The 18,397-nt window shown below is 31.9% G+C and overlaps 1 long non-coding RNA gene and 1 pseudogene across 2 annotated transcripts; both read right to left on the bottom strand.

The window, feature by feature from the left end:
* Positions 1–5,677: 5,677 nt before the first annotated feature.
* On the bottom strand, positions 5,678–7,577 carry LOC108912955. Of its 2 annotated transcripts, XR_001964592.1 has the most exons (5): positions 7,052–7,577; positions 6,902–6,985; positions 6,664–6,820; positions 6,523–6,598; positions 5,678–5,924 (listed from the first exon to the last, which is right to left on the bottom strand). It is a non-coding gene; the product is annotated as an uncharacterized LOC108912955 (long non-coding RNA). The 2 variants fall into 2 exon arrangements; XR_001964591.1 differs by having other exon boundaries at positions 5,679–5,924; positions 6,902–7,577.
* A 4,332-nt stretch (positions 7,578–11,909) lies between these two features.
* Positions 11,910–17,812, bottom strand: LOC111691722 (annotated as a pseudogene).
* Positions 17,813–18,397: the final 585 nt, after the last annotated feature.

Raw genomic sequence — 18,397 nt, forward strand, 5'->3', positions numbered from 1 at the left:
TGTCCGTCTTACTCACTTTCTACGAACTAATACAAATGATATCTCGCTTCACCATAACACAAATGCTTCACCATAATACAAATGTTGTCTTGCTTCACCATAAATTAAAACGATATCCATCAACTCTTGAGTTGCTACACACGCAAACCATTTTTGACACTAACTACTAAAAAACTGTTGTAAACACCACAGATAACAGGTAAAAACTACCGCAACGACGGATTTCAGTATTAGGAGTCACATGGCTCTCCACGCGTATTGCGAATGACGCTAGAGACTACAGTTGTCCAGCTATGTAGTGGTTGAATGTACTATAACTTCAATAATTTTTTTCTCGGAAACTATAAGGATTTTACAAAAAATTTTTTTACGTTATTAACTCCATTTCTCATGCCGCATCTATTCCCAATTTTTTTTGGATAAGTTGTGAATCACCCTGTATATTCCATGTTAAAAAGTACACTGAAAGCCAAAAATATGTAAATATCAGAAAATTTCCAAAACTAATACCACTATTTGAAAAGCGAATCAGTTGAATACCGTCTGAAAAAGTCCAGAATTCTAAAGAAATAGAGAAATTTTTAGGTGCAAGAAGCACCTGATAATAGATTTTTGCTAGAAAGGGTAATTCAAATTATCTAATATAAATCGATTGTTTAACTAGTTTTGAACAACTTTTCAAGTCATTTTAATAATTGGTGTTTGTGGAGCTTTGAGAAGAGATGAGCTACTAAAGATAACGATCGATGATATAGAAGACAAAGATTCAATTATTATTATAAGAATTCCCGATTCCGAAACTCATACTCCGAGATGTTTTGTGATTTCAAGTCCAGACCAAATAAAGATATACCTGTACCTCAGGGAAAAATGTGATAACCAAGTGGTTGGCATCAACAAAATAAGAAATGTGCTAAAGGAAATAGCAACTTATTTCAATTTTCCTCATCCGGAAAGTTATACAAGGGACTGCTTTCGACGTTCTTCCGACACTCTGCTAGCCGACGCAGGGGCCGATATTACCACCATTACCGACATGGGGGGAGGCGTTCTAGTACTGTAGCGGAGATATACAGGGCTGGAAAATCCACATGGTCCATCTGCCTTTACATGAGAGCGACAAAGTAAAGTAAAGAAATCCGTGCGATAGACAAGGATGGCTATAGTAAAGACGTTTCATAATCTGAATAATCACCGCCCGTTTCGGGTTAGAAGTGGGAGTGACTATTCAGATTATGAAACATCTTCAATGTAACCATCCTTGTTTATCGCACGGATTTCTATGACTTACTTTATCGCACTCACGTAACGGCCGATGTACCATGGGGACTTTCCGAACCTGTATATGTATAGAAGATTCTATACAAAATCAATTTCAATCGCAAATAAATTGTTACCGTCTTCAGCATACCCTGCGGAACTTGCCAATAATACAACGTGCGCAGAAGTTGATATCCAACGAAAGAAAAAAGCTGCAACTCAAAGGAAGTTTGATTTTATATTTCCCTTGTTATATTTTTTCAGCTAACCCCCTCGTTAGTCGTAGTTTCGCGTACATGTAGTGGTCTTCCCAAGAGAGAATCAGTCACTGCATTGTTACCTTGTTTTATTTGCTTTCTGAATACAAAACGGATTTCAAAGTTGCCGAGAGCCTCGCGCCACTCTTAAATTGGCTGGGGTGCATTTTATACTATCCTAGCGTTCTTACGTTCCAAAGAGCTTTATTTACATTTATTTAGTGATGCTGTATGAGCTCTTTACTTTTTTGCATTCCCAAGCAGAAAGATAACTCCGGTACAGTGACGGATTTGGTAAAAGTTGTCAAATAAATAAGCAGACTTTGTCCAACCATCATCTTCAAAATTTTGTGTACAGAAATGATTTTAAAAGCTTCCCATAGGATCTGTTTTTCTGTTATTTTTATACAACTGTATATATCATAAAAGTCTACTTAACGTCTTCAAAATCGTGAAAAATACTGATAATACGAGTTAAGAGAAAAATGTGCATAAAAATCGTATTCGCACATAAACAATTGCAAAAGTTATATACAAATAAAAATTAAAGAAGGAGGTTCGGTTATTTTCAATTAACTCGAAAAGTATAAGCAATAGCGTCAATTTGAAAACAGATCCTAAAAGAAGAGGATATTTGCTATAAAAATGTCCCAACTCCCGAATCTCTATCGTCATTATTTATAATTTTAATTTAAGTTGAATATTTTTTAGCGTCCAAAGCGTACAGCGTCGCGAAACCGACCTTAAGACATAAAAAAAATGTTAATATAAAAATGTTAAAATATTATCGTATTATTTAGACAATTAGTTTTTTTTAAACAAATAGAACTATTGTTAATTAACTAAAAATTTTTGTTCACGTAAACATTCAGAGTCGAATACATAATTGTTTAAAAAAAAGGTACTAAAATTATTTCGCTTTGTGGAGACCTTTTGAGAACTATACTTAACGAGATCACTTTTTTGCTATATCTGAAATAGTGATCTCAATATTTTTTTCCTTACGTTAACAAAAAATTTAGAATTATTAAAGTGGTCGAAATAATTTTTTAAAGGAAAATAATGTCACTATTTTTATATTAGAATAGTATATTATTCAACGAGCGTATAATGATGGGTATTATTCACGAGGTGAAGTTTACGGCCACGAGCCGCAGGCGAGTGGCCTAAATCACCGAGTGAATAATACCCATTATACGGGAGTAGAATACTATACTTTATCCACGACTACTAAATATTTTTGTTGAAGTTTTTTTTGAAATGTTTCGAAAAACATGGTATGTTAAGAAACAGATATACGACTCGCACAAATGAAGTCGCTGATGGCTCAGTGTAGATGCTCTTTCCCTTCCAACCGCGGGTCCCGGGTTCGAATCCGGTCTAGGAAAATTCACTTTTTTAATTTTTTTTTTATATGTACAGCACTGAATTGAAAATATTTAGTGGTTTACACGATAAAATTTTAAAAACGGATTGTTTGTAGCAGAACAATATAATATTATAGCTAAATCAAGGAAGCATCTGACAGTAGTGATTAATGACTCATTAATCACTGCCGTGATTAATGGGTATTAATAAGGTCGAGCAAACAGACGTATAATGGGTACATTATACAATAGTCGTGGATAAAGTGACATTAAAAAACATTAGCTAAACATTTTTCAATACCTACATTTATTATAAACAAATGCAATAATTACATATTTTCAAATTCTTTTTTGCACTTCATTCTTTATAATACAGGGTGTGCCGAAATTAATGCAACAAAATTTAGTCATTCTTAAGACAAATTTAGGGGACCCGTATTTTTTATTTTTGACAAGTGGCCCCTCTTTTGAAGTTGCAGCCCCCTGAAATCTGCCCCTAAGATTTTTTTTTATATCTCAGATCCCTGTTGTACGAGAATCACTAAATTTGGTACACAGGGGTTTTATGACATGTGGAACCTGATAGTGCTACGCTTTTAGGCGGGAAACCCCCTCAAGGCACTTTTGTACCAAATTTAGTGATTCTCGTAAAACAGGGTTCTGAGATAAACAAAAATGACTATTCTTAGGGGCGGACTTCAGGGGGCTGTAACTCCGAAAGAGGGGAACACTTGGCAAAAATAAAAAATAATTTGTCTTAAGAATCTGTGACCAATTTTATTGCATTAATTTCAGGACACCCTGTATATTATGATTAAAAAGAAGAATTTTTTCTCAAAAATATCGTTTAATTATTTATAATCGTTTTTTTATTTTATGGTTGTTTAAACAATAAATTGACAATTATTTTCTTTCTCTAAATTTATAATTTGCAATTCTCCATAAGGTTACAGAAAAAAAGTTTTTTCGTTGAAAATTTATTTGTTTATTTACTTAACAATTTAAACAAAATTTAAAATAATAAAACCAACCATGTATAATTTTTTGTGAATAATTTTTTCCGATTTTTATAGAATTTTTTAGAACGGCTATGCGATTTGTTTACGTATAAACAGCTATAACTTTTAAATATAACATTAGGTACCTAATTGTTCTTTCAAATGAGCTTTCGACCAAGTTTGTAGCTATTGTAAATGATTAGTTACATGATTTTTTTTTATAAAAAATGAATCTTTGCTTACTATTTGATTGTTTATAACTCATAAACTACTGAAGTTACAAATATGAACCTTCAAGTTTTTATTAAGCAGTAAAAACCTATACAATAAATATTTGACTCAACCGAATACTTGAATTGTTTAAACAACATAGGATTTTTTATTAAAAAGCATGCAAATTTAATTGAATTTTTTAATTTTTTTATACAGAAAGACAACCTCTTATTTGGTTATGTTCGCCGAACCTGGCGCCGTAGGAAGGTGCCTTAATACATGCCCTTCTCTTTTTTATAGTTTTGTTTTAGTTTGGAGAACCATGATTCATAAATTAGAAGATAAAGAATATTATAAAGAGATATCGAAATCAAATATTTGAAAATCGATTTCGTAAATAACAATTTTTCAAGTAAATCTCTTCTCGTTCATCCGGCAGCCGAAATAGTCATTCCAACCAGAATCAGACGTTTCGCCCGTTCGCTCACGTAGAAATATAATTCTGCGGAATTGGTTCGGACAAGCAGAGCATGATTAAACAATGGACGAGTTAACTGTACGGCAAAATTGCTTTTCCCGGAACATGAGAACCTAACGCTAGTCGGTGTAGCAGACAATTACTGCGTATTATGCGGATATCAATCAAAAAAGTTACGGAGGGCTCTCAATCGGCCAGAGGTATTCATTGTGTTGCCGACACTTTTAGAATGTTACAAGTACATGCACCACCTATGGAATAAATATAAACGAACTTGCGTTGCATGAAGCACCCACACGTACAGTGTTAAGTGGACCGACTGTTACCATAGAAAATATAGCGTTAGTATTATATTTTCTATGCTGTTACGTGTATTCCATTCTGTATACATATGCTTCGAGTAGCAACGGCTGGTGCGCGGTTGGGCTCAGGAATTTTTCATAGTAAAAAAATGTAACTTAGGATCTAATTTATAATGTTATCTGTGGATATCAATCTTTTATTAATAGGTACACTCGACCTCAAAGTAAAACCTGCTTAGACCATTTTTTTATAAAATCTTTGTCAATTAGCAACGAAGATATAAAATCATATGTATTTAACTATGATATAACCGATCATTTACCTATAGCCATTTCAATTTTTTTAAGTAAATCAAGAATAGACGTTACGCATTACAAAAAATATATTAACTACCAAAACTTGAAATCTGAATTACGGAATGAAAAATGGGAAAGGCTTTATAATGAAAATAATAAAAATGCTATTACAGAAACATTTATTAACACTCTCAAATATTACATTAATAAAAACACTAAAGTGATTAAAATCTCTGGCAAACAAGTAAAACGTAAACCTTGGATTACTAGTGCTCTTATACAGTCTATAAGTATAAAAAATAAGTTATACAAACAACACCAAATAAACCAAAACGACAGAAATCTAGAAATTAGGTATAAAACATACAAAAATAAGCTAAATGCATTGATAACAAAAGCAAAAAAAGATTATATTAAAACACAAATTGAAAAAAATAAAAGCTCATCTAAATTGTTATGGGAGAGTATTAAAAGAATATGTAATAAATCTAAATCTGAAATAAAAATAAATGAAATTAAAATTAGTGGTGATAAAATAATAACAGATAAATATGAAATGTCAAATTTTTTCAATTCATATTACAGTAAACTGGGCGAGAATTATGCAAATAAAATTAAAAATGTAAGTACACATAAGATAAATGATATGTTGGAAAATACTATGTATTTACATTATACAGATTGTGATGAAGTGAATTCAATTATTAATCAGTTAAAATCGAAGAAATCTCCAGGCCATGATGAAATTTGTGCTGAAACATTAAAAGGGATTGCAGATGAAATAGTTGTTCCGTTAACTTTCATAATAAACAAATGTTTTGAAGATGGTTATTTTCCAGACATATTAAAAATTGGGGTAATCAAGCCTTTATATAAGAGTGGAGATAAAATGGAAGTTGTTAATTATAGACCTGTTTCTTTAATATCTAATGTGGCAAAAATTTTAGAAAAAATAATAAAAAAAAGAATTGTTAAATTTTTAGAAAAATATAAACTAATATCAGATCGGCAGTATGGCTTTAGGGAAGGAAGGTCAACGGAGGATGCCATTTACAAATTGACATCATATATATATAATGCTATCGATAAGAAAAATCCTGCACTGTGCATCTTCGTTGATCTCTCTAAAGCATTCGATACAGTCAGCCACAAAATACTTCTTGAAAAACTAAAATATTATGGAATTAGAGGAAATGTACATAATTTAATAAAAAGCTACCTATGCAACCGAAAACAACAAGTAAATATTGGTGGGGTAAGAAGTAATCTAGAAACCGTTACCTATGGGGTTCCACAGGGAACGGTTTTGGGTCCTCTATTATTCACAATCTACATAAACGATTTACTTACCCTTAACGTAAATGGTTCCATTCTAAGTTTTGCTGATGATACTGCTGTGTGGTATGAATCAGAATCTTGGTCAGACCTAAAAATAAAAGCAGAAAAAGATTTCAGAAATATAAAAGCTTGGTTTGAGCAAAATAAACTTACCTTAAATGTAGAAAAAACCAAATTTCTTCCATTTACGTCCTATGCAGCACGTTTACCTCATATGGGTCCACTAATTATTGATCAGAATACAAATATACCTGAAGAAGAGTCTATAAAATATCTGGGTGTAATTATAGACAGACATGCACGGTGGAACCTACAAATAGCAAATATTGTAAAAAAAATCCGAGGATTATTACCTCGACTCAAATATTTAAGAGACTTCTTAGATACGTACCACTTAAAAATATTATATTATGCCTTAGTACAGTCACACTTGAATTATGGTATAATTGGTTGGGGTGGAGTATCTGATAGCCACCTACAAAATTTAAATATTATTCAAAAATGGATAATTAAATTGATATATAAAAAAACCATTACTTACCCTAGCGACCAGTTATTCAGAGAAAGCGGTTTAATGGATGTACGTCAATTATTTTGTTATAATATTTTAATAAAAAACTATAAAAAAAAATATTTAATTCCGCAATCGATAAATCACCCATATAGTACTAGAAACAGAGACAATTATGTTAATCCAAGGTCTGTAAAAACAATAGGACAAAGAAATTTTAACTATCTGGCTTCAAGGTTGTATAATATTTTACCAAATAATCTTAAAAATATAAATGTATATAGCTCTTTTAAGCATAAAGTAAAGCTATGGATTCATGAAAGAGGCAGAGAAATATTTCATAACATCATAAGTCAAAAAAATTAAGTTTAGTGTTTTATAGATATTTAAGTGTTGTAAAGAAGTGTTTTATATTATCTGTTGATAAATATATGTAGAAGTGTATTGTTCACTGTATAGTCACGCACAAGCGGTAGTAGCCGCTTCAGTGACTTACTAGTTTATTTACATAAGTTCTGTTATATCATTGTTTTGTAATTTTGATTTGTTTTATTCATGTTTTATACATGTTGTGATTTTATGTTGTAATGTATTTTGTTCTAAGTTTGTCATATACTTTTGTAAATAAACTTATTATTATTATTATTATTATTATTATTATCTACATAATTAAATAGAATAGCCTTATGAAACACATTAAAAAGGAAATGTTAAATTTGTAACGTGCAGTCAATTTAACTCGACTTGCAAAATTCATTTGAAAAACACTGAATATGTGGACTCCTCGTAGCTTGCTTCTAAATCTGGAAAGTGTTTACAGGGGTGGTCATGGTTACCGTCGCGCAGAAGTGAAGACGAAGTGGGAGTAGCGCATATTTACTATGCGGTTTGGGTTCTGTTTAGTTCGCTTGTAATCAAATAATAGCTATTACTAACGTAATTTTTTACTTGTGGTGTAAGAATTTGTTACGTAGGTACTATTGTTTCTTGTAATTTTTAAAAAATTAAATTGTAAAGATCTAACAGCACTTGCAATGTTATCTATTGAAAAATCAATGGTGCGAGAAATATTAAACCTTAATAGAAAAAGTAATTGAAAAGTTTATTTCGGGCAAAAGCAGAAGAATGACTTACACTATAACAAATAATGTTGAGCACATTTTCCCTATATTTCAATAGTACTTGAATTAAAATTACTCAATTATATTTAATTTCTTTTTTCCTAAATTATTCTGTCCACCCTGGTATTTACATTATACTATTCTTGAATTCAGAGAATAAGACTTTAATTTCTATTTCTGAGAGCATTAATTTGACTGTAACAATTTGTTACACCTTCAAAATATTTAGTTATTTAATTCAATTATGACTATAAAATGAACTAGAATATATACGAGACTCGGCAAATTTTTTTTAAGCATAATGTTAAATGGTATTATTTGAAACTGGTTCTGTCTACAGTAAAATAACCTCATTTTGTTTGTTTTCTTTGAAATACATTGTGAAATATTATAGGAAATTAAAACTTTAAGTATTTGTTATGTAAAAAGTTCAATCTGCCTTCATTTTCGGTTAGTCTTTATTATCGTCATGTATGAAATGTCGTTGAAGTTAAGACAACTTTGTATTTTTTGTACATAGAAAATGCTACTCTACAGCTACATGTCACGTGTACAATATTTAGAATATAGAACAAAAATATATACAAAATACAAAAGTTTAGTTGTCTCCCTTTCCCGTGAAACTTACTATATTCATTCTTATTTAAACGTTTGTTCTTCAAAGTATTCTCTTTCATCTGCACTTTTCCCAATTGTTTTCACTGTATTGTTTCTTTCTCAATTCATTTTCGTTATAGCCCAAGTTACTTTTTTGATCACAGTTTTTTATTTCTGCATAACCTAGGTATTCGAATTCGAACTTTTTCAGTCATAAACTAGAATAAATACAAACTATCACCTTTTAAAACAGTTTTTGTGGAAATTATTAGATGGCATCATCAATTTTATTAACAAAAAACCTTACATTTAGGAAAAGAACAAAAAAATGCTTAGCCTTTAATGTTGTAACTGCAGAGTATCTAAAATTTCAGCGAGCGACAAAATCTGCGAAGCCTTTTTAGATTTAGTGCCGCACAGTTTTTCGCAGGAAAAGCGCCAATTGTGTCAAGTAATATTATTCAGTTAAATATTTATAAAATCATGAATATTTTAGACGACTATTTCTGTTCACTTATGTATTCACGAATACAAGTTATTCAAATGCTACCAAATTCTGCTAAATGCAACTGTAACACCCTGTAAACGTCTTAAGAACGGGAAAATGTTTCTCAAAGCAAAATAACATATTTGGTCATTCTGAGCTCTCAAAAAATAATATTCAGGTCTGCAGACGCATTTTAAATATTTATGAGGGGCAGAACAGCAGGTCTGGATTTACCATCGCAATTTTTTTATATTTACGATCCCACAGATTACACTTAATGAAATTCCAATGGGGAAATATCTGAGAACTCGCCTTCTAAATCATTTTTATTTTCATGCAAAAACGGAAACGTGTCATAACCAGGTACGGGAGACAGTAGCCATGATAACATTAAAAAGTCATCTAGAAATGTATAATAGGTATCAGTTACATTTTTCGCTCATATATCACATCCATTGAAGTTACATGCCATGGTTTTACAATAACATGTCAGTTCGGCCAGAATCTCTCTCAATGTCGGTCAGATACATAATGATAAATCCTAACTTTTACTTCCACACATAAAACTGTGCAGATCTACAGGGTGTCTCACGGTGACAGCCCATTAGAATTATTTCAGAGACTACTTCGATTTGAATTTTGAAAATTTGAGGTTTTCGGGCATGCCCTTCTCAACTAAAATAATGGCATCCACGTACCACTTCCGGTTATACCGGAAGTCGCCATCAACTTACTTATTTTAAATGGAACACCCTATATATTATTGCAATTTTGGATTTTTCGTGTTGTTTTAGGTGGACTTTTATGAAGTTTCCCTATTCCTAAAATTAACCGTTTTCGACTTATTTAATTAAAAAAAAAAAAATGGAGAGAAACAGTGACTAGCTTCAAACCATGTGTATTTTATAATAAGAAAGATAAAGCAACAATATTTATAGGGGGGATAGCTAGACCCCTAAAATTTCGATTCATACTTTCAAAGTGGCTTAATTGCATACAAGGTGCTAGAAATTTAATGCCGAGATTAGTTAACTTCAAACCTTCATAAGTCGGTTTCTTTTAATGGAACACCCTGTATGTTTATCTATATACTGATACACAATTTTATTCTCTTTCGAACGGTATCAGGGTTCCCTATACCTATCTCTTCTAGTTTTAAAGTTATCTACTATTTTTTGCGCGATCACCTAAAATCATGTAATTCCTTGCGAGGATAGCTGTGGAATTTTTAGCAAAACTTCAAAACAAACAACTAAACTGTCGATTTGTTGTTAGTTTCTTGCAGTGGCAGTTTAATTTAGTGTTTATAAAAAATGAAAAACAATACATATTCAAATGCTAATATTTTAAATTTATTATTCATTCATGGACGTTGCAATGGGATTATAAGCAGAACATGTACAGTTTTTAATGAGACATATCTAAATTTGCCACCAATGAGCAGAAAAAAGTTAAGAAGAATTTTAGCAAATCAACTAGAGCATCGTCGAATTTGTGCAGAAAGAATTTTACCAAAACCAATAACTTCAAATGAAGATAATGTAATAAATGTGCTAGCCTATTTTAATGAGCATCCAGAATCCTCAACTCGTGCCGCAGAGTATGATTTAGACATTTCACGAGCGTCCATTCACAGGATGCTAAGAACTAATGATATGCATCCCATCCATACAAATTTAAGCTACTTTCTGCTCTTCATCCGGATGACCCCGTGCAACGTATACAATTCTGTGAAACGATGTTAGTGCTATACCAAGAAGATCCACAATTTTTGCAACATATTATATAGACAGACGAGTCAAAATTTACGAGAGAAGGTATTTTTAATAGACATAATACTCATTTGTGGTCATCTGAAAATCCTCATGTTATCCGGGAAAGAAACTTTCAAAATAAATTTAACATAAATGCTTTTTGTCTAATTAAAGATAACCAAATTTCTTACCATATCTACGAAGAAAATTTAAATGCCGACATATATCTCAATATTTTGCAAATGGTTGTGGCAGATTTTCTAGATGATATACTTTTAAACCAACTAAGGAAGTGTTGGTATCAATTAGACGGGGCTCCGCCTCCCTGTCCCAATAAAATCGATCAACAGCTGACTGAAATGTTTGAAGATAGATGGATGAGACGCCTAGGAAAGTGGAATTGGCCAGTGAGGTCTCCCGACCTCACTCCATTGTATTTTTATGTTTGGGGAGTAACAAAGCAAAAAGTTTGGTAAAATTTAGGGACAAATCATGTCTTTAACAATTTTCTTAATTATTCGACGAGTCAGTATCCATATCGCTCTCGCTATTATTAATTGATATGATTAAAGGTTCAATGAGATCGTCCATAATTCCGTCAAGTGTTCCAATTTTTCTTCCTCCTTAATCACATGTTCTACACATTTTTTCCAGTTAATATTTGTAACATTATTAAGAGCCTCTGTTAGTAGTTCCCTTACGTCCTTCAATTTATATGTTTTATTTTTGCTTGACACTTCATTCTTCACCTGTGCCTAAATCAATTCTATAGGGTTTAATTCACAATGATATGGCGGTAATCGTAACACAACTTTATTTTCTTTTTTTGCCATTTCGTCAGTTATATACAAATTATATTTATCTTTATTTTGGCGAATTAAATATAATAATTGCGATCTCACCATACCTTCTTCAAATTCGATATTTTTTTATTGTAGCCATGCCTTCATATCAATTTTTCTTGTTGATGTTGTCGGAATAGCTTCTACTTTTCGACTATGGTATGATGCATTGTCCATTACAATAACATAATTATCTGGTATTTTTTTCAAAAATTCAGAAAACCACTTTTCAAATACATTTGCATTCATTTCCTCGTGATAATCCCCACTCTTTCTGCCTTCGAAAACCAATAACGAGTCTTCAACGAATCCTTCCTCTGAGCCAGCGTGTAAGATAATAAGACGCTTTCCTTTACCGGACGGTTTTTTAATCCCATAGACAGCCCTTCATTGAGTGCCTCACGTTTATTTTTAATATTAGTATCAACCCATACCCTTTCTTTTGTATGACCTTCATTTAACCATGTTTATCTAAATAATAAATAGGTCTACCTTCAGATCTAAACTTTTTAATTGATATCAAGTAGTCAAGTCTCCGTCTCACTATATCATCATGTTCTATCAACACACTTTTACGACTTCGTTTTTAAGTATCTGCAAAAAAAAATTAAATGTTTTTATTGCAATTATACTTGCTCCGAGATATGTCTTCAACCTTAGTTGAAATTAATTTGTTTTATAAATTTGTATAATGATGAACGGGACATCTGTGGCAAATACTGACGACATTTTATTTCGGTTAATATTTTGTCCAAAGTGGGGATCTCATTTTTAAAGAAAAAGCTGCGTATTATACGCCTTATGGAATTCTTCATTGCTTCATCCAAACATGTAACAATCCCAGGCCTTCCACCACAGTGTTTGGAAGTAGACACCCTGCCAGTAGATTTATACTGTTTTATGGCTCGATATACTGTTGATTTTGCGACACCTAAAAAAGTATAATGTGTAATATAGTTCAACAGAATAATGTTACCTAATAAATTTACCTAATGTCATCGCTATTTTGGATACAAGTTGGACAGTTTTAAGAGTAGGTTCATCATCTAGGCTTTTCTTGTACAAATTCAATATTGCTTGTTTTTCTGCCAGAGATAAATGCCCCAAACTGAGTTGTTTTCGTTTCCTTGGGGGCGACGGCGATGTAATTCCCGCGCCTGCCTACAGCATCATCCATATCCAATGGAAAATTGGAAAAAACGAATGATAAACAATATAATAAGTTGTTTAGTTCTGATAAGAACTGATTTATACGTAACTGGGATAATAAATAGAAAGAAAAGCAGGTAAAAACACAATGACAACGAATTGATGATAACTAAGAGGCAAAATGACAACAAATGTCAAAATGTAAAATTTATTAGCAGTGTAAAGTGGGCTCGAAATTAACCAATAAGAAACCACCATTTTGGCGCGCAATATTCAAAACGCTCCTCTTAGTTTAAAAATAGAGCATAGTACTACGTTGCGACATATTTTCTGTAAACATATTAATATTTTCATTCGTAATGTGACTGCGGCCCTGTTAAACTCCGCGCCGCACTAAGCCTAATTATTACAAATCAATCTGAGATAAAAGATCTTTATGGGGATATAGTTTGATGATACTTTTAACTTTATGCAGCCAACTGACCCCGCGCGAACTGCTTAAATAGTTGCAAAATAATTTCTGGACGTGCTGTAGATAAGGACGCACATGTGGAATCCCTAACATTCAGTTCAATTAACTGAATGACTATCTACTTTGAAAACCGGAAAACCTTCCGTGAAAATTACCAAAATCAGGCCCTTCGCCCTCTCGGCCACGTAGAACACTAATTTTATGGAATCCGCTCGGACCGGCAAAACATAATTAAACAATGGACGAGTTAACTGTACGGCAAAATTGCTTTTTCCCGGGAAACGAGGGCTTAACACGGACCAGTGTAACAGACAATAACCACATATTATGTCAACATCAGTCATACATTGTGGAGGACTTTGGGTCGACCAGAAATGTGTTATCGTGTTTACGCTGAAACCGAATCATTTGCAAACATCTGCGACGTGTTGTATGCATCACGTGCGCTGCACTTAACGTGAAATATTAACGGTTGGACAACAAATACCTGCCCATCTAATACGACGAAAAAAGTAATTTGTAAAATTTTTGTTCTGGTATTTTATAAAAAGAATTATTTCAATAAATAACGTATTTTGTAATAAAATTTACACACTCGTAAAGAATTCCGAGAAAAGAATAAGCCAATAAAGTTCTGTTATCTGAACTACTGTAACAATTTACAGCAGCAGGGGCGTGCTTTGAAATTGTTCGCGTTATTTTCAGAATATTAAAATATATATAACGTAAATATAAAAGTAGATTTTTTAGATTAAAATGTGTTTTTTTCTTTTACAGTACAAATCATAAATAAACACGCTGGTACAAAAAAAGGAATAATCAAATAAACATTTATTTAAAGAATCTGCAAGCTGCTACAGTAAACGCCACGCCGCCTATGTCATTCTACCTCAGGTGTCGAATGCGGTTAATTCCAAGAAAGTGACGCAGGGGTCTTCTGGAAATTCTATCTCTACAAAGGGGACTGTAGCACTGCTGACTATGATTCAAATAGAAAATACGACTAACTACTGTCTCACATTTCCAACAAATTTTATTTAAAGTGTTATGTTTAACTTTATTCACTATCTGTAAATAAATCTTAAGATTATTTTATTAAAATTGACTGTTAATTACAGTAGAAAATTTAAAAAGTGCTTTTGTAAATATTTACATATTTTCTAGAAATTGGGATACTAAAGAAATAATTACCACAAATTATTACCTGCATAGATTTTATTTAAACAGTGATTACATTAATTAAAAATATTAACATATCACTAACACTGTGCAGATAGCAAATGCCAATAAGTAAGAAAAAATAATTTTAAATCAATCCATTTATTTTTAGTCCACGGGCCCAGACCCTTTTTTTTCTTTGATTAATAACAAGCTGAATTTTGGGGAACAGCTTCGTTTTGACTTGTCCCTCTACGGAAATTCTCGAAAACGGTTGCTAATAAAGCACGAGGGTGTCAAACATGTCGATTTGGTGAATGATCAATATTTATTACTAACAAGTAGTTTTTTACTTAAATCGCATGATAATTGTATGAAAAACTCGAAAAAACTTTTGTCCTACACGTTCGATGGTTTTTCCGAAGCGTCCCCCACTCTTAACATGTCAAAATAATATGATCTTAGAAGTTATTAATAACCACCTAATTTTTTCACAGATGCTTGATAATTATTATTATAATTCAGTGACATTTTTGCCCTACACGTAAAATAGAAGGTTTTCCTAGTCCTACGCTGGAAAAATGTCATTTTCACGGGTACAATTTTCTCATTAATAACTGTAGGATAAAGAAACCAAACGATATTTTGGGGAATTTTTAATAAAAAAAAAATATGTCCTACAAAAAAATGAGTATGTATTGCTAATCCTACAAAAATTATATAAAATTATTTAAAATTGCGAATTTCGAAATCAGCATTATATCTTTTTGTAATTATCACTCTCCCCCCAGGGAGTTTGGGGGGGGAGTGATAAACAAACTATCCTTATCAAGCGCGGCCGAACTAAACCAAAGCGATTTTTCTCTATGTCGTCGAAAAAAGTGTATATAACTTTCTATGCACATGTGATCATATGATGCTACAAAGTAGAAAAATAGTTTAGTAACCCCCCAGAGAGTTTAGGGGGGGATATATTAAGCAAACTACCTTTATCGGGCCAAACCGATGAATTTTTTATTATATTTTAAAATGATATGTAAATGTTTTTGTATTATTTTTAATTTTCATTCTAGAAAGTATAGAAAAAAATTTTGAATAAAAGGTATTTTTGAGTATATTAAACAAAGAAATATACATTTTTATCTCAAGTTTAAAGGAGTTACTTAGTGAACCCGTTTCAGTAACTGAATACCTTTTAATATAGTTAACTTTAAATTAATTAAGTAAATTAATTAATTTTATATACGTACTTTAAAAAAAAATTAATACACAAAAATAGTTAATAGTTACTAATTTTTAAAATAATGAATTTTGTTATTCTACATTAACTTTTACTACTAAAATTATTCAATAACCACGCTCACGTGTGATTGTTCAGTAAACACCTCCTTTATCTATTAATAAAATAATCAATATTTGTATGAAAATAAAAAAATGTGATTTTATTACTATAAAATATTATATTACATTGTTTGCAAGCAATCAGAATTACTTTAGAGAATTTTTTTATTTCCTCTCTTTTTTCTCGGAAATTCGGATTATCGCACAATAATTTGCATAAGAACTCCATAGTCACTAAAAAAGCACAAAAACGTGGACGACTGAAACACACTTGATTCTCTCTAAAATAAAACGTGGGCAAACCGCCAAAATAATCCTGATTGGTGCGGGAATTTTGAAATTTTTTATTTTCACCAATGGTGAAACATTCGATAATTCATAAATTTAAAAAAAACTTATTATTATAAAGATTATTGAATAATTCATTATTATATAGATAAATAAGTTAAAAAAAAAAATTATAAACTTCAATAAGTTTTTTTTTATAATTTTTATTGAAAATTAAATTGTATGATTTCCAGTATAATTTTATTTGTTTTCATCACTAGCTTCCACTTTTTTTGTAGGACATTGGTAAAATCTTGATTCAAACATCGTTCTCAAAAGAAAAAATCGAAAATTAGGTTGTTATTAATGAGAAAATTGTACCCGTGGAAATGACACTTTCCCAGTGTAGGACTAGGAAAACCTTCCATTTTACGTGTAGGACAAAAATGTCAATGAATTATAATAATAATTACCAAGCATCTGTGAAAAAATTAGGTGGTTATTAATAACTTCTAAGATCATATTATTTTAACATGTTAAGAGTGGGAGACGCTTCGGAAAAACCATCGAACGTGTAGGACAAAAGTTTTTTAGAGTTTTTCATACAATTATCATGCGATTTAAGTAAAAAACTACTTGTTAGCAATAAATATTGATCATTCACCAAATCGACATGTTTGACACCCCCGCGCTTTATTAGCTACCGTTTTCGAGAATTTTCGTAGAGGGAAAAGTTGGGCGCCTCAAAACGAAGCTATTCCCCAAAATTCAGCTTGTTATTAATCAAAGAAAAAAAAGGGTCTGGGTCCGTGGACTATTTGTATAATTATTCACGATAAGGGTGGATATCAATAACAATACAACACTTTTTTTAAATCGAGAAGAAATGTTTTGGTTGTGTTTTCAGCTAAAGTAGTACCAATATCTTTAACTTCGTCGTTATTCTTAAATATTTGCCTGCCCAAAACGCTTTCAAGGGTCCAAAGACACGATAATACAAAAAGTAAGGTAGAAGAATGAGGGCATGAAGAATGCACAAGTTCTGAAGTCAGTCTTTCAAGATAGCAGAGCTTCACGGCAGTGTGAAGGAATAAGTTTTCAAGAAGAGGAATGTCTTTAAATTAAAGTCTTCTACAACACTAAGTGGATTTCTTTGGATACTATTAGTTGTTTTACATTTACAAAAGTACGATATACAAAAACGCTTCCTAGGGAGCTAGAGTCTTATGAATATGGCGCATTTTGTTTATTTTTTTTTCCAAATATCTTCAAAAAGCCTTCAATAAAAAAATCAGTGACACATTGTGAATCATATTTTTTTATCTTCGACTTTTTAATACTTGTGACGTCAAATTTGAAAAATCTTGTTTTTTCCTGACATTATGAGGTGCCGTTTTCGAAAAAAAAATCCATTTGAACTTTTCATATTTCCTTACATATTACTAAATTAACACACCTCTTTAGGTATCGTCGTGAGCGTGGTTTGCGATTTTGCCTTTATCTCATCTATTGTTGAAAAACGTTGTCCTTTGAGTCCTTTTGAGTTTGGGTAATACGAAAAAGTCACAGGGGTCATGTCCGGAGAATAGGGTGGTTGCGGCATCACGACGCTGTTGTGTTCCGCCAAAAACTTGGATAAGCAAAGCGGGATGCGGAGCGTTGTCGTGGTGCAAAATTCACGAGTTTTCTCTTGTCGTTTCCTTCTGTTTGCTTCACGCAAATTGCCCAAAACTTGTAGGTAAACTTGTAGGTAATATGTCCTTGTTAACTGTACGACCGAGCAGTAAAAATTCGTGATGAACTGTTCTATTGTGGTTGAGGAAAACTGTTAGAAAGACCTTCACATTTGACCAGATCTCGCCTCATCTTCGATGTTTTCTTGGCCATTCTGAAAACATTTGTACCATTGATAAACTCGTAGATGTGACATAGTATCGTCACCAAAGATATTCTTTAACATTTTGAACGCTTTGCTGCACTTAATTCCGTTTTTAACATAAAGCAGCAAACAAATTCTCTGATCCGACATTTCGCCATACAAAAAATCGCTAAGAACACTGAAGTAAGTCTTACCCATTCGTCCACTAAACACAAATTATACAGCTGCCTTAAAATGACAGGCACGTCTCTGACAGTGCTACCTCGTATATACTGCATATAAATCACTTTGCAATTTATAGCAACGTAA

This window comes from Anoplophora glabripennis, unplaced genomic scaffold (genome assembly GCF_000390285.2).
Source record: "Anoplophora glabripennis isolate ALB-LARVAE unplaced genomic scaffold, Agla_2.0 scaffold484, whole genome shotgun sequence".
Lineage (NCBI taxonomy): Eukaryota > Metazoa > Arthropoda > Insecta > Coleoptera > Cerambycidae > Anoplophora > Anoplophora glabripennis.